General features: G+C 44.0%; 1 protein-coding gene across 1 annotated transcript in view; it reads left to right on the forward strand.

The window, feature by feature from the left end:
• The window catches only part of HGFAC (HGF activator), a 1,210,481-nt gene that overhangs the window by 758,784 nt on the left and 429,549 nt on the right, over window positions 1-22,148 (forward strand). The gene's annotated exons all lie outside the window — the stretch shown is intronic.

The raw sequence follows: 22,148 nt of genomic DNA on the forward strand, positions 1-22,148 counted from the left end.
AACTGAAGAGTTGTGTAACCATGGAAAAAAATGAAAAGCTACTAAATTATATTACAGTTCATCTCCTGATATTTATTGCACGTCCAAATATATTAATCATCCACCAAAAATGACAGCAGTTTGGATATAGTATGAGAATCAGGACTGCAGAACAGTGCAGTACCTATTACTAGCAAAAATTATCAGCAATCAAAATATAGAAAGTAAAACATGCATGCCCCAAAACATAAACTGGGAGCATGCAAGTTAAGAAATACTGTTCATTGCAGAAGGCAAGTTTAACTGCAGGCCCTGCTACTTGTAAATACCAATTCTGAGATCACACAATTGCAAGAAAGGGCATATTTCACATTCTTGCTATTCTACTAACCAAACAGAGTTTTTAGAACATCCACTGAACAAGCACAAAAGTGATACATATGGTAGAACCCATTTATATCCATATCTATATCTATTTCTACTTGTCTATGTATATATATATATATATATATATATATATATGTATATATAAATATGTATATATAAATATATATATATGTATATATATATATATATATATATATATATATATATATATATATAGTTCTGTTACATTACATTTTTCTAAAGCTTATTTTATCAAACTGAAAAAGAGCTAGTATATATATATATATATATATATATATATATATATATTACTGAAAATCAGCTGATCACATATACCAGATTTTTTGCTGTGAGAGATTGAGGCACAACAGGGACTGGGGAATTTGTCCTTTCCCCACTGTAGCATAATTCCAGAGTTAATATCTAAAATTAGCATGGGTGTGGGGGGATGAGGGCTTGCTACATGCTTTCTTCTATTAATGTGAGTTTCGGGCATGCATGCTCAATCAGTTTAGATTCAGTATTATGAGTATTTGACTAAATATCATAAACACGCACTCCCCCCATATATATATATAGATATAGATATATATATATATATATATATGTGTGTGTGTGTGTGTGTGTGTGTGTGTATATACACACACATTTTATATATATATATACACACACACACACACACACACACACTGACATGGTCGACAGTTCATTTGTATATATATATATATATATATATATATATATATATATATATATATATATACACACACATATATATGGATTCACTTTGAATCATCGAGACCAGAACATCGATGTTCAGAACATCAAAGGTTCAAAATGAACCATAAAAACACCAAAAAACTCACAAAAACTATGTTATGCAGGGGTGCTTCAACCCCCTGCACAGCCCATGTGGGGGGCTGTGCCCCCACACCCCCCCTACTTTAATATTCCAACTCTGAGATCGCACTACATTGGGGTAAGGGAAATCTCCCCTTTACCGCTATATGCGGTAGCGCTAAATGGGAGATTTCCCATACCCTACCTGCAATGCCAACACTCAGATGGCACACACACACACACACACACACACACACACACACACACACACACACACACACACACACACACACACACAACATGCAGGGCACATTGCTGCCCTGCATACAAACCCAACATTCTACAATCTCACTTACCTGGCACTTCCACTTTAAACCTTCGATGTTCTGAACATCGATGCTCTGGTCTCCATGATCAGAACGTTGATGTTCTGAACATTCGATGATTTAAAGTGGAACCATATATATATATATATATATATATATATATATATATATATATATACTGACACAGACGTATATATATATATATATATATATATATATATATATGTACAGATCCCCTTCATATGATTGAACTTTCAAAAGTTCGACTTTCATATGGCCAAGATCATATGATCAAACTTTTGCAAGCTCAAACATTTTTCATGGTGATCTCCATACAGTGCGGAATGGAAAGATTTCCCTTTTCCGCACTGTAGTGTGATTTCGGAGTTCATATATATAAATAGCATGGAGTGTGGGGGGGCTTGCCCCCCTACTAAAACTGTTCAGGTATTTATTTTTCTTTTTTTTTAATTTTTTATTAGATGTTTGAACTTTCAAAGGTTCGATCATATGGTCTTGGCCATATGAAAGTTGAACGTTTGAAAGTTTGATCATCTGAAGTAGACCCATATATACATATAGTTTACCCACAGTACTTCCTTCATTAGCTAGTAGATCTGCTTTCTTCTGTTCAGCTCTAATTTTACCCTCTATCTCCCATCTGCCCCCCCCAAATAATACCATCAGGCATAACCCACGCAAGTATTACTGAAAGAGTAGGTCCTAAATGCACTTTCTAAGGCTAAGAACGCTACATTGATGGGCCCCAATTATATCACAGGATGCCTCCTAAATGGGCCTGAAGCATGACCTGTCTGGATCTCTGGAGTAACTATTTAACCATAGCTTCCAGATAGGCTTTGTGCTGCATGAATGGAGGACTGCAATGTTCATCCTTCTGCATAAGGGCAGTGCCTCAATGGACCCTGGGTACTACAGACTTATAAGTCTGACTGGTCTCATATGCAAAGTCATGGAAAGAAATATCATGAATGTGATTAATAATGAGAAAGTAAACTTTCAGACATTGGAGCCAACACAGTTTGGCTTCATCCAAGGCAGATCATGTCTACTGAACCTGATGGACTTCCTTGAAAAGGTCATTAAAACAATGGATGAGGGAAAAATGGTGCATACTGTCTACCTTCACTTAGCTAAGGCATTTGATACAATACCCCGGTCAGGCATTAAAAATAAACTCATGGAATTAGGTCATTAACCCTATGTTATGAAGTGGGTAGTCAGCTAGCTCTGAGATAGGAACCAGAAAGTTAGGATAGAGGAGACCACCACCTCAGAGAAATCAGTTACTAGCAGATTCCATCAGAGCTATGTGCTGGGCCTGCTCCTTTTTGGCATTTATTTCTTAGATGTCAAAGCCAATGTAAAAAAAAAAAAAACTTTAGTTGACCAAGTTTGCAGATGACTGCAAACTAGGAGCAGTCATAGAATCTCACAAGGCACTAACATCCTATAGGAAGGACTAATACAGACAAATGTTTGCAAAGAAATGCATAATAGAGCCCTTTGGGAAGTCAGCCACCCCAGAAAATTACCTCATTTATAACACACCCCTGTGAGTGGACCCAGTTGTCAGGGATTTGGAGATGTATGGGGATAGTAACCTGTCTTTTGATCTACATGTGTCTGTGGTAGGAATAATTCTATGTTGCTCAACTTATAAGCAGGAGCATGCCAACTAGGTCCAAGTAGGTCTTTGTTCCACTGTATTCTGCCCTTATCAGACCCATCGATTACAACTCCCCCTATAGTATGTACCTGACCAGACACATGCATCAACTGGAGCATCCACAGGGGATGCAAACAACATATCCTCAAAGCCCTATTTCTGTACTCAGCTACCTACAGACTGTAGAGAGGTGATCTGTATGATCCCACTCCAATGGGCCTTTTGCACATCCTCAAAATCAATAACATCGGAACTATTTGATCTAGGAATTTGAACCTTGCTTGCAACAAAAATAGAACATGTTGGAGGGACATGTATGTTTCTCGTGGAATTCCATTTTTCTGGAGCAAGCTTCCAATTCATGTGAAGCAGAGTTCTTCAGTATATCTATTCAAGCTTCACCTGGAACAGTGAATGGGAACTCAGAAGTTCACCCCAGGTCAAGCACCTATGTCTCTAATTTACAGAGACAATCTGTAAATCATACCCTGTGTGATGAAAGGAGATACTGCCAGCCCAGCTAGCTGGAATTTTGTAAATAATTATATGTCATTGGTCAATATCAAAATGATTTATACAAGATGCTTGTGTTACAAATGTACTGGAACTGTATGTTATGTGTATATCAAACTACTTGTACAGACACATGTGTCAAAAAGGGTAGTTGCAGAATGCTGTTTGAAATGTAGCCACAGTGTGCTCTACTGGAAGAAAACAAAAATGTACATGCACTATTGTAACTGTTTAAATGTATATATTTTAACAGTGGAAACTGGAATACATGAGGTTAACTTCAGAAAAATAACTGAAATTAAATGACTTTATGGCTAAGCATTTAAAGATGGTATCTTTCAGTTTTCAATACAGCAAGAAACACAATGTCTGTACTAGGAAACTTTCTATATTGTCTTTAGGGTGAAGTAATTATTAGTCTTGAAAGCATGAATGAATGCAATTGTTTTATGACTTCCAGCATCTGCTAAAGATCTGAGGAGAAGCCCTTGTCTGTTTATTTTATAGATAGATGCTTAATACTGCCAGCTTTATCAATGGTTGTAAAAGAATTGATAAGACTGTACTGTACTGTACTGTAATTAACTGGAAACAACTGAAATGAGACTCAAGACAAAAGTCTTTTTTTTGTTAATTACCCAAACTTATTTACCCAAACTTATGCAAAACAGGTGCCAGTCTCTCCTTTATGGGCCAAGTCTTGTGTACTTTTCAGAATGACTTCTCCAAGCACTGTAGTTCATTCAACAAGGCTTTATTAGATGTTCACAATATCCAAATACTGTCTTTATTAACAGTGCTGATAATAACAGTGCTGCTAAATATATTCTGCACATATCTTCTGATTGTCTTGAATGATGTAAATGGAACCAGTCTTTATTTGACCTGACTTCAGTACTCAGGCTTGAGTGTCTTTATTGTCTCCGTAATGTCAGGTCAAATGAACTAACTAACCTTAACTGAACTGCTATCCTGAACACAACATATTATATTGTTTCAGTCCAGTAATTTTCCTTTGTAAACTGCATTCACATCCCCTAACCTTGGTCTCAGGCTTTGTCTCGCATGTGTTTTATTTAACATTCCGTTAAGAAACATTCTGTAGCTGGCAAGATTGCATCTTTCCCTTGAGAAAGAACATTCTGTATTTCTGTCTGTTTTGCACATTCCATGCTTATCTTTCTTTTCTAATAAACTGTTGTTCTCTGAAACTGAATGCATACATGTCTGGCACTGCATAGTTCACCTTTTAGTATGCATAATGCCTAATAACTGCTTTAAATTTGAGGTCCCTAATCTAACAGTTGCCCCTGAGGTCCTTGATGAAAGTCTACAGGGACCTACTTTTGAAGTTACCTTACATTTGTATTGCTAACTACTGTATACAGCTTTATGCTACCTGACTCATAATCTGGAAATATTTTTTTTATTTGGTAAATAAACCTGCAATTTCAGTTTTGACCACTAGCTGTCACTTGAGCCTTTATGACCTGTTTTGATTTAAGTCTCTTAACTTTACGATTTAATTATAACTAGGCATTTTTTTTAATCTGGTGAATAAACTTGCAATTTTAATTTTGACCACTAGGCGTGAAGTCTGTTAACTTTATGACTTGCTTTCCATATTACATAGATTCATGTCTTTTTTAGAGTCTTTAAGTCTAAATTCTGATGTATGAGTGATATATTCAAGACCTGTACATTATTCTGAAAATGAGTATTTTTTTTAATTTTGTGGCTTTTAAAGCTGATTAAAAACTGCCACACACATTCTTATTTGACAGAATATGTACTATTAATCCTGCCTATTTCCCCCCCTCTGTATGCTGTAATGGTAAAATTCTATGGGCAGGATTCACGAAGGCTTGCACGAAGTCTAAGAGTAGTGTAAGAGTCCATGCAGCCCTCGCGATCCAGGAACAGCCCGAAATTCCGTGTAAGAGACCAGCTAAAACGTCTCTTACACGGAGTGGGCGTGGATATGCTAATCACCTCACTTGCAGCCGACAGGCATGCAAATGAGGTAGATTAGCAATCCACGAAGCCCAAACCAGCCCGTGTAAGAGCTGTTTTAGCTGCAGAAATGTACTCAGTTGACAATTGAGTACGTTTCTGCAAATAACACAATGGAGCCATGTCAGCTCCAAATAAAGGGTGCACATGTGTCAGGCAGCATGCCAATGGCCAAATATGTGGCCAGCGCAGCCCCGCGCAAACGGGCTGCACTATATAAAATATAAAAATGAAGGTTATAAACCCACAAATGTGGGTTTTATGCAATACATGGATTTACAATGCAGGGACCAGCAGACCAAACAACATGGCCACCGTTTAGTGGTTGCTAAGGAGGGAAGCTGAGTCTAAGACATGTAACTAAGCATTAGTAGGCAATCTGATGTAAATGAGTGTTAGGATACTGAATTCCACTGTCACATAGCAAATGAGCACATTCTGAGTAGTGTAAGAGTTACATAAGGGGGAGGAACAGAGTAGGAGATAGGTGACATAACAGGGGGGAATGGCAGAAAGAAATGCAGTTCATTGGAGGTCAGTGTTACATGACAGATGTCAGACACATATCATGGAAAGAGGAGTGCCACAAGATAAGCATGGGAAAGTCAAGAAATGGAAGGTGTACACTGTTGCTTACACCAAATTTCTTGCTGGGCATGCATGCGCACGTGTGTGCTCCATGAGAAGCGAGTAGGGCAGTGTGCACACGTGTAAGGCAGACTGAGCATGTGGGAGCCTGTTGGCAGACTTGTAAGACTGTTTGCACTGGTGCACGCATGTTTTAACCCGAATAAGAAGATTCTAAACTGTGTAAGCCTGTGTGCGTGCATGTAAGCCACTGTGAGCGTGTTTCTGCTGGTATGCACGTTGCTCCCCCCTGAGGAAACAGAAAGGAAAAAGGAAGCAACAGAATTAGTAGGAAGCTAGCAGGGAATACTGCTGGAGCTAGCAGGTGAAAACAATTGGAAGCAGGCATTTACACAGGCAGAATAGTAGCCCAGCCAAGCACTTAGAACTCTGCAAACAGCAGTGCAGGATGTTTCTCTCAAAAGACATTGCAAGACAGGAGTAAGCTATTAGAAGTGAAAACTGAAAAAGCTGAACTCAGAGCAGAAATGCTATGGGCTGCCATAGCTGTCATAAGGAGACATAGGCTACTTGCTGAGGGTGGTGACAATGCAAATGGTACCAGACAACCCACAGTGAGGAGACGGAGAAGAGTGTACAGGCCCAGGGTCACCTACCACGGGTTACATGAGCTGGAGATAGTGGAGCGCTATAGAGTGGACAGAGACCTCCTGCAGCAAACTGTTGAGTTGTGCAGGCCATGCCTCACACACAGAACCAACAGAGGGGAACCCATCCATGTGGAAACCAAGGTATGTGTGGCCTAAGAATACTCGCAACAGGTACCTTCCAGAGACGAACTGGTGATATGATGGGGATATCACAGGCATCAGCCTCCAGGGTACTGCACCAGTTCCTGGATGCCATGTCAGCACATGTTGGTGATCATGTATATTTCCCCAATGCCCGTGAGGTATTGGCCAGCAATATGCGTCTCTTCCAGCAAATAGCAGAAAACCCTGAGGTAGTGGGTGCAATAGACTGCACGCACATACGCATCAAAGCACCAGCCGGTGAGCGGGGTAGGGCCTACATAATCCGCAAGGGCTTCCCCTCCATCAACTGCCAGGTCATGTGTGATGCCCAGGGCATAATAATGAATGTGTGTGCTGGCTGCCCTGGGAGCTACCATGATTCCCACATCTGGCATTTGACGCAGCTGTACCAGACATTTGCCAATGGGGACATCCCACATGGACACCTAGTGGGGGATGCAGATATTGCACTGGAGCCGTGGCTGATGACACCCATCAGAAACGCACACACACCTGAACAGGAACGCCATAATGAGGCACACGCACAAGCACGTAATGTAATAGAGCATGTGTTTGGGCTGCTCAAGTCACGGTTCCGGTGTCTGGACACATCTGGTGGAGCCTTGCAGTACCTACCAACTACATGTACCCAAATTGTCATGGTATGTGCTATGCTACATAATATGATCTTGTGAAAACAGCTGCAGCAGGACCAGCATAGGGCCGGGCCAAACAGCCCCCCACCATTGCCAAGGATATCACAGGCAGAGCGTGACTTGGAGGAGGAACAACCTGAGCCTGCCCCAGTAGGCAGAAGGAGGCATGCCCAGTATGCCCTGGCCTTGGCAAAGAGGCAACGCATAGCACATACACTGGCTCAGTAGGAACCCTGGAATGATACCCCTCTCTGACTCACTCATATAATAACAGGGATGCCTAAAATGATATAACCTGCTCTCAAACATGTAGAGGGAGTGTAGTATGTGCATCCGACAGAGGCAGCCCTGCAGCACCACCTGAGGCATGAATGCCATGTGTTAAGCAATGTAACACCATGTAGTATATGCAAACATGATGACCCTGACTAACATCCTACCCTCACCAAGCATGATGTCACAATATGAAGATGAGATGATCAATTGCAATAATTGGCTGAAGTATTGCTGTTAGTCAAAGGGGATCCAATGTGTGCCAGCCTGGGATGACATGCTGAGCATGACATGATGCTCCACCTGCTAGGGGTGGCATGCACCTATCAGTCCTGGCCATATGGATACTGGCAAAGGCTGTTGTTACCCACAGCATGCCTTGAATACGTAAGGCTCAAAACACAAACCCACCTCCATAGGTATCACAAGGGATAACAACCTAGATGTAGTGCTACCCAATGCCAGAAGTCTAAACAGCAAGATGCATGCAGTCTAAACTCCCCCATTATGAAGAATGTTGATATCTGTCCTGTAACAGAAAACTGGGTCAAGGCTCACAACAGCACCATAACACTACCAGGTTACACCTCATACTGTGCTGTACAGCCTCAAAACATGGAACAAGCTACAAAAGGAGGGTGACTAGCAATAATTGTCAAGGATAACCACACCCCCATGTCAGTACCACAACAGGAAGCAGCATGGACTAGCCATGGTCAAGTAACAGTGGCTAAAACTGCCTCCCAGTTTATAGCCTGCTACAGACTACTGTCCTAACACGAGGAACTGCACTTGGCCTATGTTGGAATACATGAATATATCAAGCCCTCCAAACCACATTATATTGGGTGACTGAAAATTCCCAAACATAGACTGGTAGCATTATTCTAGCTCCAACACTGTAGGACAAAAGTGCCTAGAATCTATAAACCAAAATGCCCAGGAACAACGTACCACTCCCACAAGAGGGGTAAGCATACTGGATGTGATAATCAGCAACATGGGTACTGGATGGCAAGATGAGAAGTGTATCCCTCACTGGTAAGACCAGATCATAGAGTAATCACACCAGATATACACATCCTGACCACAGTCCCTGGCCAGAAAACCACAGTGAAAAATGTGTGTATAGCAAAAGTTGCACTCCTCCAAACTGATGTGGAATCCATTAAAGGCCCTGTGCAGGTGCAAAATATGGGCCAAACCTCAGAACCTGTTATACAGGCATTCCATGAACACTGCCAGGAATGCATGGATTATGCAATCCCAAATAAAACCAAGACACAATGCCATACACGCAGGCATCTGGCATGGTGGACTCCAGCCATTACCAAACCATGCAAGAGAATGAGGAAGCTACTACATGATAGAGCAAACATAAAAATGGAAGTAATCACTGATCAGTAGTATGGCAATAAAATATGTCCACTCATACAATCCACTAAGGCCAGCTACAACAAGTTTAATCTGTGAATCTTGAGGCAATGTTACACCTGCCCCATGTACACAGACAACCCTCACCTCCCCCCAAGAAATACAAATATATGTGAGAGATGCAACCATTTATCCAAACCGGAGGCTGAGCTCTCTCAACTCAGTACTGTCAAAACTAGTCAGGAGGAGAAGGTAACCACACACACCACAAACCCAGTCTCACATAGACCTATCACAACTGCAAACCAAAGACATAAACACAGAAAAACATTCCTGGAGGCCCTAATTACAAACACACCACATCAACAGAGGCCTCCAAAGCAGACACCCAAGCAAACACTACCTCCAAACATAGCACATGCAGCACATAGTACACAAAGCTGGTGTGCCAAACAGTCACAGGCCAGAAGGAGAAACAACATGCCTGATACAGTTGTAATAGGTGACTCCATAGTCAGACACACTGCTGTCCCGCTCCCCAGACTGAACAAGGGAAAGGGTACAGTAAGCTGCCTGTAGGCTGCTACAATATGCCACATAACACAAGTATGCAGGTCACCCCAAAGCATGTAGAAATATGATGCAGTCATTGTCCATGCTGGCGTGAATGACCTTTGATGTACCTCCCCAGACTACATGAAAAGAGACATAGATGAGCTCTCCGATTATGTAGTCCAGGCCGGTATGACACTGACCGTGTGCAGCATCCTACCCTCACCAAGAATGATGCCACAGTACAAACACAGAATGATCAGCATTAACAAGTGGCACAATCACTGGTGTCATTCCAAGGGGATCCAATGTCTGTCTGCTTGGGATGTCATGCTTGACAAGCCACACTGCTGTGCCAGGGATGGCTTGCACCTGTTACCCCTGGGCGTCTGGATATTGGATAAGGCTCTTGCCACCTCCATAGAGCCTTTCATAGGCAAGCCTGAAAAGACTAACCCACCTCCCTAGAAAACATAAGTGGAAAGAAACATAAGGGTAATGCTGCCCAATGCCAGATGTGTAAACCTCAACATGCATGCTCCTGAGGCCCTCCCCAGTATGGACAACATCGGTGTCCGTGCAGTGACAGAAACCTGCAGCAAGGCTCCTGACAGCACACCAGCACTACCAGGTTATACCTCATATCATGCATTATGGCCCCAAAACCTGGACCAAAACATAAAAGGAGGGGGAGTATCCATATTCAGCACAGACACCCACACGTCCAGGTAACTGACAATGCATGAAGCATCGGAGACCACCCATGTGCAACTAACCGTAGGCAAAACTGCTTTACAGTCTGTAGCATGCTACAGACCACACTCTCACACACAGGAACCCCACTCAGCTGTCCTGAAGACACTGGACAGTATGAATGTCTCACCAAATACCAAACAAGATACTCACAAATTACCACATAGGTGGTAATCTATTATGTATGGAAGGAGTAATCAGGGACCTAGGGACACAAGTGGACAGTAACCTGTCATGTGACACTCACATTGCCAACGTGGCTAGGAAGACTGTCTATATTGGACACCGTATCATGAAAGGATTCACATCTACGTCAACAGAGGTCATTGTGCCCATATACTGTTCTCTTATCAGACCCATAATCTAGTACAATGCCTCATTTGGGATGTACCTTACCCGACACCTGGAGCAGTTAGAAAGACCTCAAAGGTACCTCACCAAGAGGATAAAGGGTCTCAAATATTTATCATATGCTGCTTGGCTGTAGACACCCCAGCTGTATGCAGTCACATACTGCCTATGCAGAGGTGTTGCATGCCTGTTGTACAAGGCCATGTCCAACACAGGAGTAATGGACATGCTCCACCCCAGAAAACCCAAATCCATCGGAGCTGTGAGAGTGAGAGATGTCAACCTCAACACATAATGAAATAGGATGTGCTGGAGGGACAGATACATAACCCAGAGGCTCCCTACTCCCTGGAACGGAATCCCACTCCATGTTAGGCAGAGCCCCTCACTGACTCTCTTCAACAGGAATCTTGCCAAGTGGTTGGATGATCATAGATGTACACTGGGGGTCTTCACTGTGTCACGTCCAGACAGAGGCACAGTAAAGTAAATCATAAATGGCCATAATATTCACATAGCAAGGGGTGGCGAAAGCCACACACACTCTGGCTAGGCTTAGAAATGCCCTAGGGCAGATAGCCTAGTATGAACCTATGAACCTATGAAGATACAAATTGTACAGGACACTAAGGATAATCACAAGGCTTTCTTAACTGATGGTAGGAACCTTGTTGGGAATTCACAGATATGCTCTGAATCACTCAAATATTACAAACAACATACCAAACACACACACATATTGCCAACATCCAACCTGACAGGAGCAGTGCAATCCCCCCCCCCCCCAAAATGCAAAATATCTATCCCAGCAGAGTGCTGGCCCCCTGATATTGCAGATGCTGAGGTAACAGCCAGCATCTACAAAGCAAAACACACAGCATCAATGGTATGAGATGGTGTCCTGGGCTGAGTCCAACACGGACTCCAAGAAGAATGGAATGCCAAATAACACTACTGCTCAATGTCAGCCTTACCACAGGATATAGTTTCATAGTTTCATAGTGTAGTACTAGGCTATCTGCCCTGGGGCATTTGTAAGCCTAGCCATAGTGATGTGGCTTTTGCCACCCCATGAAATGGTACAAAAATGTACAGAATAAATCTAGAATACTGTGCCTCTGTCTAGTAGTGACACAGTGAAGGTCCCCTTATATAATATAGTTTCATAGTATAGTACTAGGCTATCTGCCCTGGAAAATATACATCTTCACTCTGTTAAGCTTACACCAATTATGAGAATCAAACCTTGCACCTTGTGCTTGAAAGGCATACACCTTAACCACTGTACCATTGGCCTTTTAGGTGTAGTGCCCAAAGAGCAGTGTACAAAAGTGGTCCTTCTCCACAAAGGTGTTGCCTGAATGGATACTGCAAACTACCACCCCAGAATGCTGACAAGCTTGGTCTGCAAAGCTATGGAAAGGATCAGCATGTACCTCAGACATAAAGATATTGGGGACCTACTGACACTGGACCCTACCCAGTGTGGCTTTCTTAAGTGCAGATCCTGCCCCTTAAACATGTTTGACTCATTTGAAACAGTCATTAAGGTCATTGATGAGGGGAATGTCATCCACACAGCCTAGCTGGACCTTGCAAAAGGCTTCCATACAATACCCCACGTGTTCATTACAGATAAGCTCACCAGCTTAAATATAAACTCCTATGTCAGTAGAGGGGTTGCAAACCAGACCAAGGACAGAACTGACATGGTCAGAAATGCTGCAGCCATGTCAGACTACAAACCAGATACAACTGGCATCCCACAAGGCTCGGTCCTGGGACCTCCCTTGTTTGGTATATATGTCCCATAGGTACAGGCCAACATGGAAGGACTGTGTCTGAACAAGTTTGCAGAGGACTACAAACTGGCCACCATATCTGACTCTCCAGCTGACACAAGCATCCCACAAAAGGGCCACATAGAAACAGACAACTGGTGCCATAGCCATGTCAGCAAGCTAATTGCAGAAAAGTGTATAGTCAACCCCTGTGGATATACAGTAAGTGCCCACCAATTACCACATAGGTGTTAATCCATTAAATACTTAAGATGTAATAAGAGACCTGGGGACACAAGTTGATAGATATCTTGCATTGGACAAGCATGTGGCTGTAGTGGTTACAGAAACATACCATATACCCACCTAATCATGAAGGTAGTCAGATATAGATCAGGGGAGGTCATTGTGGCTCTGCAGTCATCCTTCTTCAGTGTCACAATTGACTACAATGACCCCTGTGGGATGTACCTCAGCAGACACCTCCATCAACTGTAAAGTCCCCAAAAGTACCTCACCAGGAGTATCAAAGAGCTTGAACAGATGCCATGTGTTGCCTGATTAAACAAACTGCAGCTCCACACACAGCCATACTGCCCACCCAGAGACAAGCTGTGCCTGATGTATAAAGCCATGTCCAAGCTGGAATCAATGAACATGCTGCACCTTGTGCAATCTGAATGGCAGTGAGCTATGCACATGAGAGACCTGAACCCCAGCACTGACATACATAGGACAAGCTGTACTGAATGATCCATAACACAGAAGCCACCCCCACTCTTGAGTAAACTCCCAGTACAGGTTAGCCAGAGAGTCACCCATCAACTCTCCTCATGAGGAATCTTGATGAGTGGATGGGAGATGGTAGGTTTACCCTGGGTATCACTATTATGTCACGGGTAGATGGAGGCACAGTATACTAACCATGACATATGTCATGGCAAACTCCAGTTACAATGTGTGTTGAAGGACAAACACACTCTCTGTCTAGCATTAGAAATGGCCTAGGGCACATCACTAGTGTTTGCCAATGTCCACCTATGTTGTGGAATACACTACCAATGTTGGACAAGCCTGGTTTAAGTAGTCCATATCTGAACATAATGCAACATGGTCATATGTGCACAACTGGCCACTAAACAGTCTGTTGTGCTCACTATGAAAATTTACAGCAGTGATAGGACTAAAGCCCAGGTTACTGTCCACTACAGTGAAAGTACTGAACCAGTACACTATATGGTATTACAGTGTTAGGTCAGTACGAAAGGATGTTGACAACTGTATGCAAAGTATCCCATGCAAACCCTGCAGGCACAGTATAATCCCTGTTGTGTTCAGACACGAAGAAGTTGGCCAGTAAGTACACAACATGACACCCAGCACACAACCATAAACGTGAGATATTGTTGAAGTTCACACTCATCCACAAATGTGGTGGACTGCAGAGTTCAACATATGGAAAGCTCACACTGAGCATGCTCGCACACTTTGATAAATGAGACGTATGTCAGACAACATGCCATGGAAATGCTGAACTGGGCATACTCACACACTTAGGCCATATCTCAGTTTAGCAGTTGGCCACACATATCCGGTACTTGTACGTGTTATTCCAGGAAACAACTACATTACAGCAATCTGCCCAGTGCACACAGTTAAATGACTACAGAGACATAAGTGATATAGTGGATCACTCTCATATTCAAACATCTTCCACAGATACACAAGTTATTCATAGAAACAGGGAATACTAAAGCAATAAAGACCTGCAAACAGTCTATCAGCAACAAATATTGTGCATCTGACAATTAAACATATGGGTGTAGAGGTCAATACTAGGCTCTTTGCCCTAGGGAATGAAAGCTTAGCCAGAATGTGCTTGGCGTCTGCATCCCCAGTACAGTAGGCTACTGTGCCACTGTAAAGTAGGTCACATAAGGCACCGTTTGAGGCTAGTGTGCTGTGCCTCCATCAAGCAGGGACACAGTGGAGATCCCAGGGGTGGAATTTGCTATGCCACATCCATGTTGTTGGTGTGTGCTGGAAGAGGGTTGGTGAGGACCTCTAACAGTAAGTGGGCATCAATAACAGACTGAGGGGAGCCTTATCTGCAGTGTCTGGACAATTTCACTGTCAACACGTTGTCGTGATGATTATGAGAGATTGAAGTGTCATGCCAGTACTGTTCAGAGATGTCCTCCCTCTGTGGGCTACTGCTCTGCAATGTATTAGCTCACTCCATCTGTTGGACAGCTCATATATGGCTGGTGTACACCTGACAGGGTGTTCTGTTGTGGAAGAGTCATGGGTATATTTGGGATAGCATGATCAATGCAAACCTTCCACATGCTCATAGAATGTAATTGTCAAGGATTATGCAGAGTGGCCTGTATACTCCCCCAGCATGGGTCCTTTGCAGTCTTCCACCCCAGTCTTCACAAGTGCAAAGTCTGCTTTTGATAAATACACTTTGTTTGCAGTGACAACCTTGCCTGGGGGTGGGGATGGGATATGGATGTCCAGGGAAATGTGGGTATGGTCAGATATCAACAATGATGGTCTACCTCTGGTGTGGAACAGTGAGTACCCATGTTGCAGATGGTCAGGTGCAATATGTATTCCCCTTTGTGGCTGTGGTGAGTGGTCCTGCCATAGCACATGTACTCACAAATTGTAGTGGCTTCAGGGTAATGTTGTAGAGGCCTGAGTAGTTCCCACACACAATATACCTGTACCTGACATTAACAACTGGAATGGTGTATGTGAACACCTTCATATCTTGGCACTGTTCCCAGGGAAACAAAGTGTGTGTCCCGGATGTGGGAGGGGTGGTCTGAACTGGTTGTGTTGTGTGTTACAGGTCCTGTGGTCACGAAGCATGGTATAAAACATAACCTGCCAGTGCTGATGTGCATATCTGACCCTGAAGTAGGTGGCTGCAAATGCATATATATGCTATCCCCCACCTGACAGGTAGTAATAGATGTACATACCTCTGTATAAATGATGATGTCAGCACCCTATAAATACTGCAGGTGCAGAGCAGATGCCCAGTAATTCGGATAGTGCTCTCTGCTAATGCGTCTCCCTCAAGTGTCATAATATAGTTAGGTAGGGGTTTGTATCCTGCAAATGCTCGGTGTGTGTGTGTGGGTGAGCGGGGTTGGTGTGTGTGCAATTCTGTGTGAGAGAAATGTCCCTTTTGGAAACTAGGAAAACACACCTGCAGCAGTTGGAAAGACCCCAAAAGTTCCTCACCAAGAGGATAAAGGGTCTTAAACATATGTCATATGCTGCCCGACTGAAAAAACTCCAGCTCTATTCAGTCGCATACTGCCTACTCAGAGGTGATCTGTGCCTGAAGTACAAGGCCATGTCCAATCCTGAATTAATGGACATGCTCCACCTCAGAAAATCCAAATCCATCAGAGCCACGAGAACAAGTGACTTAAACCTCAACACAGAAATAAATAGAACGTGCTGGAGGGACAGATTCATAACCCAGAGGCTCCCTACACTCTGGAACAGAATCCCAGTCCATGTTAGGCAGAGCCCCTCACTGACTCTATTCAAGAGAAATCTCAACGAGTGGATGGGAGATCGTAGGTTTACCCCGGGGGCCATTTCTGTGTCACTACTAGACAGAAGCATAGTAAACTAAACCCTAAAAGGGCGTAGTATTCTCATCCTAAGGGGTGGTGTAAGCCACATCCACTCTGGCTAGGCTTATAAATGCCCTAGGGCAGATAGCCTAGTACGAACCTATGAACCTATGAACACTACAGGATGCACATTCCCCTTTCTAAACACTGATGATGTCAGCACCCTATAAGTACAGCAGGAGAAGGGAAACTTCTCAGTAATGTGAATAGCGTGCTTTGCTAATGTGTCTGTCTTGAGTGTCATAACATAGTTAAGTAGGGGCTTGAATCCTGCAAATGCTTAGTTTGGGTGAGGGGGCTTAGTGTGTGTGAGAGAAAAGTCCCTTTTGGCAACTAGGAGAACACACTACAGGATGCACATTCCCCTTTTTAAACACTGATGATGTCAGCACCCTATAAGTACAGCAAGAGAAGGGAAACCTCCCAGTAATGTGAATAGCGCGCTCCGCTAATGCGTCAGTCTTGAGTGTCATAGCATTGTTAGGTAGGGGTTTGAATCTTGCAAATGCTCAGTGTTTGGGTTAGGGGGGTTAGTATGTTTGCAATTCTGTGTAAGGGAAATGTCCCTTTTGGCAACTAGCAGAACACACTACAGGATGCACATTCCCCTTTCTAAACACTGACGATGTCAGCACTCTATAAGTACAGCAGGAGAAGGGAAACTTTCCAGTAATGTGAGTAGCGTATTCTGCTAATGCATCCATCTTGAGTGTCATAACATAGTCAGGTAGGGGTTTGAATCTTGCAAATGCTCTGTGTGTGTGTGTTTGGGTGGGGGGGTAGTGTGTGTGTAATTCTGTGTGAGAGAAATGTCCTTTTTGGCAACTAGCAGAACACACTACAGGATGCACATTCCCCTTTCTAAACACTGATGATGTCAGCACCCTATAAGTACAGCAGGAGAAGGAAAACCTCTCAGTAAAGCAAATAGTGCATTCTACTAATGCATCTGTCTTGAGTTTCATAACATAGTTAGGTAGGGGTTTGAATCCTGCAAATGGCAAGTGGGGGTGTGTAATTGCATCTGTGAGAAAACTGACCATTTTGGCAACCAGTACAACACTCCAGCTGCTGCATATTCCAATCTCTACACAGAGATGATGTCAGCACCCTAAAAGTACAGCAGAAGAGGGCAAATTTCCCAGTAATGCAAATAGCACGCTCTGCTACTGCGTCTCTCACTACTGTCATAGCACAGTTAGTTATGGCTTTGAATTCCACACATGCCACGTGTGTTTTTGTCACACAGAATGCCCATGTGTGTGGGTTGTTGTTCACAATAATGCATGACATCGATTAAACCAGTAATGGCAATGGACACAGATGATGTATGTGTGTGCAAAATACACATATGTACCTGTGACCTTCAATAGTTCCCATGTCTGATGCCTGCCACATGTGAATACATGGTATTTGCACTGGATAACATTATGACTGTGGTCTTCTGTGCGGGTGCTGCATGTGGTATGTGTATATACAGTGTGAGTTGTATATGGTATCATCCTAGCAGCGAGGGATACACATCTGGTCTGGGGCATATAGTCTACATGTTGTTGATGAACAGGTGCTGCATGTTTTCACCTGTTGTGGGAGTGGTAACAAGATGTTCCATAGCAATGCAGTGACTACATGCTAGGAACCTTTCAGCTAGGGTGTTGTAGCTACAGTAATTCATCAACATTCAGTAATACTTCAGCATTCTTGGTGAGGGTATGATGCCAACCAAGGTCAGGGTCATACCAGCCTGTGCCACATGAAGTAGGGTGTGTGCAATTACATGTGTGAGAGAACTGACCCTTTTGGCAACCAGTACAACACACCAGCTGCTGCGTATTCCAATCTCTACACAGAGATGATGTCAGCACCCTACAAGTACAGCAGAAGAGGGCAAATCTCCCAGTAATGCAAATAGCACGCTCTGCTACTGCGTCTCTCACTACTGTCATAGCACAGTTAGTTATGGCTTTGAATTCCACACATGCCACGTGTGTTTTTGTCACACAGAATGCCCATGTGTGTAGGTTGTTGTTCACAATAATGCATGACATTGATTAAACCAGTAATGGCAATGGACACAGATGATGTATGTGTGTGCCAAATACACATATGTACCTGTGACCTTCAATAGTTCCCATGTCTGACACCTGCCACATGTGAATACATGGTATTTGCACTGGATAACATTATGACTGTGGTCTTCTGTGCGGGTGCTGCATGTGGTATGTGTATATACAGTGTGAGTTGTATATGGTATCATCCTAGCAGCGAGGGATACACATCTGGTCTGGTGCATATAGTCTACATGTTGTTGATGAACAGGTGCTGCATGTTTTCACCTGTTGTGGGAGTGGTAACAAGTTGTTCCATAGCAATGCAGTGACTACATGCTAGGAACCTTTCAGCTAGGGTGTTGTAGCTACAGTAATTCATCAGCATTCAGTAATACTTCAGCATTCTTGGTGAGAGTATGATGCCAACCAAGGTCAGGGTCATACCAGCCTGTGCCACATGCTCAGAGAGCCCTTGTATGTTCCCTATCATGTAGTCCAGGGAGGTACATCACAGGTCAGCCATAGTGGCATGGACAATGACTGAGTCATATGTGTCCATGCCTCTGACTGACCTGTATGCTTGTGTTATGTGGTGGACCATAGTGCCCCACGGGCATATCACTGTGACCTTCACCTTGTCCAGCCTGGTGAGTGGGACCTCACAGTACCGGACAATAAAGGTACCTAACACAACTGTAGCAGGTGTGTTGTCTAGCCGTACAGGCTGTGACTGGCACACAGGATTTGTGTGCTATGTGTTGCACGTGCTGTGTTCCGGCTTAACGTATGCCTGTGTGCCAGCTGCAGAGGTGTCTGCTGCTCAGGCAGGATGCTATTCTGAGGCTCCACAAATGCCCCAGTGTGTTCATGTGTTTGGATTGCTGTCAGTATAGGTCTACATCAGACTGGTATTGTAGTCACTGTAGTATTTCATGCCACCTGACAGGTTATGCCAGTACTGGGTTCAGAGTGCTTAGTCCCCAGTTTGGCTATGTGGTTGCATCTCATACATGTGTTGTACATCCATGTGTAGGGGAGAGGGTTGACTGTGTACATGTGGCAGCTGTGACATTGCCACATGACTCACATATTCCACAACTGTACCATAGAGGTGACTGACAAGTAACCTTTGCACATGCTACCAAAGTATTGTGATTGCCATGGTGATTAACAGCACATAGGGCCAATGGGGAACAAGGTACAGAAGGTGAGTATGTGAGGGTGTAGTGCCTGTGATTAGTTAGCACTGGCATATATGACTGCTGACGTGATCAAATGTCAGGTAAGTCATATGCAATGCGTCACAGGCAACATACATGCGAACAGGACAAACAGTGACGTTCTGTCAAGTGAGACATGGACATACATATAGTAAGCTATGTAGATGTCACTAGGAGTCCACAGAAGCTCTGTAAATCTGCATTGCAGGTGGGATCAGTGTTCCAGGGTAACTGCAAGCAAACATGCATGCAAACAAAGCTACAGTAAGCAGGGCTGCATGTAGTCCATTGTACAACAAACAAGCTGTACCACTTCCAGTAGGTAACAGTGCAAATATGCAGGCACTATACACATGTACATGGAAATACACAGGTCAGATGGCCAGGGTCCAGTCTCAGTGCACACAAGTGTACATACCATGTACCGTCAGGATGTACAATAACCGGATAGAAACCCAGGTGCTCATACCTGCAGTAATACACATGTCAAATAACAGACACTGAGCCTTCATTCAGTGGTTCCATACTTAGTAGGATGTATGCTACCTGTCCTGCCACCACAGTATCCCTGACATTTATGGGGACTCTCCCTCCTGTGAAAGTTAGTTTTGTGTGTTGGAGCTGTCTAGCATGGTATGAGATGTGAGCTTGCAGTGCTAGGGTGCTCCTGTGTGTCCTGTACCAGTCGTGTAGTACTGCACACATATCAACATCCTCAAACATCCGCATTGCAGAGTCCAGTGTGGGCAACATGCCACATGCAGTTTACATGTCCATCATTGCGTATCAATACTTTCATTACCTTATCCCCTTTGCTACCTATGTATGTAGCCTTCTGTTGACATCCTTACCACCAGTATGCCAACATGTGCAGATGATACACTATGGTACTTACCATGGATGTAGAAAACAGTACAAGACAATCATACCCTTACTGCATCAGGCATGCTGGCATATACCCACAATTATATCAGCACACAGTACTGTTAACAACATGATACTATTACTACATGTCTATGTAGTCACCCTGTGCATCAGCAACATGTTAACCTGTACCTACACTGATGTTACAGATTGCAGGAGGTGGCACAGTTTCATCATATGCACAGGGTGTGAACTTGGTATGCCTGAGTCTGCCACTGATACCACCAATTGACATGTATATGTGTTGGTGAGGGACAACAGTACTAGGTGGGGCAATGTTGATGCAGTGTGTGTTGGTATGCGGTAGCCCTAGGTGTTGTCAATTCGCATGTGTGTATGGATGCATACAGTTCCACCTCATGGCAGCCATATACCGGTGTTTGTGGACAGCCACAGACTGTACCTGCCTGGTCATACAGATCAGTGTCTCTGGCCACGGACACGGTACCTGTGCCTAGCAGGGGTGCTATGGACCGTATCCGGTACCAATCCAGACTGGGTACTGTTATCAGAAGCAGGTGTTCATTGACTAGACACAGATCCCTATTGGGTTTGTCCAGAGCCACGTGCACGTGGTCTCCTGGGGCAGTCTGATGACAGCACAGCCCCAGCATTGCTGGGGCTGCTGCTGGCACTATGGGGGCGGCCTCGGCCCTGTTGTCATCCGCGATGACTGCCAGCTGCTGCCGTTGCTGGCATACACCCACGTCGATGCCTCAACCATCCACCATTGCCCTGGCTCATGGACATGTAGTTGTGGAACTGATCTAATATGTCCCCACAACGTCTGTCTGTGACATTGGTGAAATTATGGATGGCAGCCGCAATGTCACGCATACAGTCAGTCATGGCTGTGCGACATGCTGTCAGCTCCCTCAGACCCTGTCTGGTGTACCGTTCCATATGTGACTGTGCCTGCATGACAGCCCGAAACATAGCTGAGGTTGTAAGACCTCTGTGGGCAAATCTGACAGGGGCAGTACTCCCATGGATGTCCCATGAGAACCCCTGGACATCTGACTGTGTGGTACCATCTCAGGACCATGCCCATGGCTGCTGTGTGGGGAAGCATGTGCCACAGATACCACATTACCCTGGTCAATGCCCACTGTATCCTGTCCATCACCTAGGGACATTGGTGACAAAGGGTGTATTGGCAAGATGACTGTGCACATTGATGGCGTTGACAGCTGTGTACTGTCAATTGGCTGACCAATGACGGACCCTGGCACACCTTCCTGTGCCATTACACAGATGTCATCATTATCAGTACCCGTGGCACCTGATTCAGGTTCCCTGCTGCATGACACCAGAGCAGCACCAGAACCTGTGGGAGGGAAACAGGAAACACAGTTTACAATGTCTACACAATGTTACCAGTGATGCACACGTGCACACATGCACACATGCACACGTGCACA

The sequence above is a fragment of the Protopterus annectens genome, chromosome 5.part0, assembly GCF_019279795.1.
Source record: "Protopterus annectens isolate FY-2018-M chromosome 5.part0, PAN1.0, whole genome shotgun sequence".
Taxonomy (NCBI): domain Eukaryota; kingdom Metazoa; phylum Chordata; order Ceratodontiformes; family Protopteridae; genus Protopterus; species Protopterus annectens.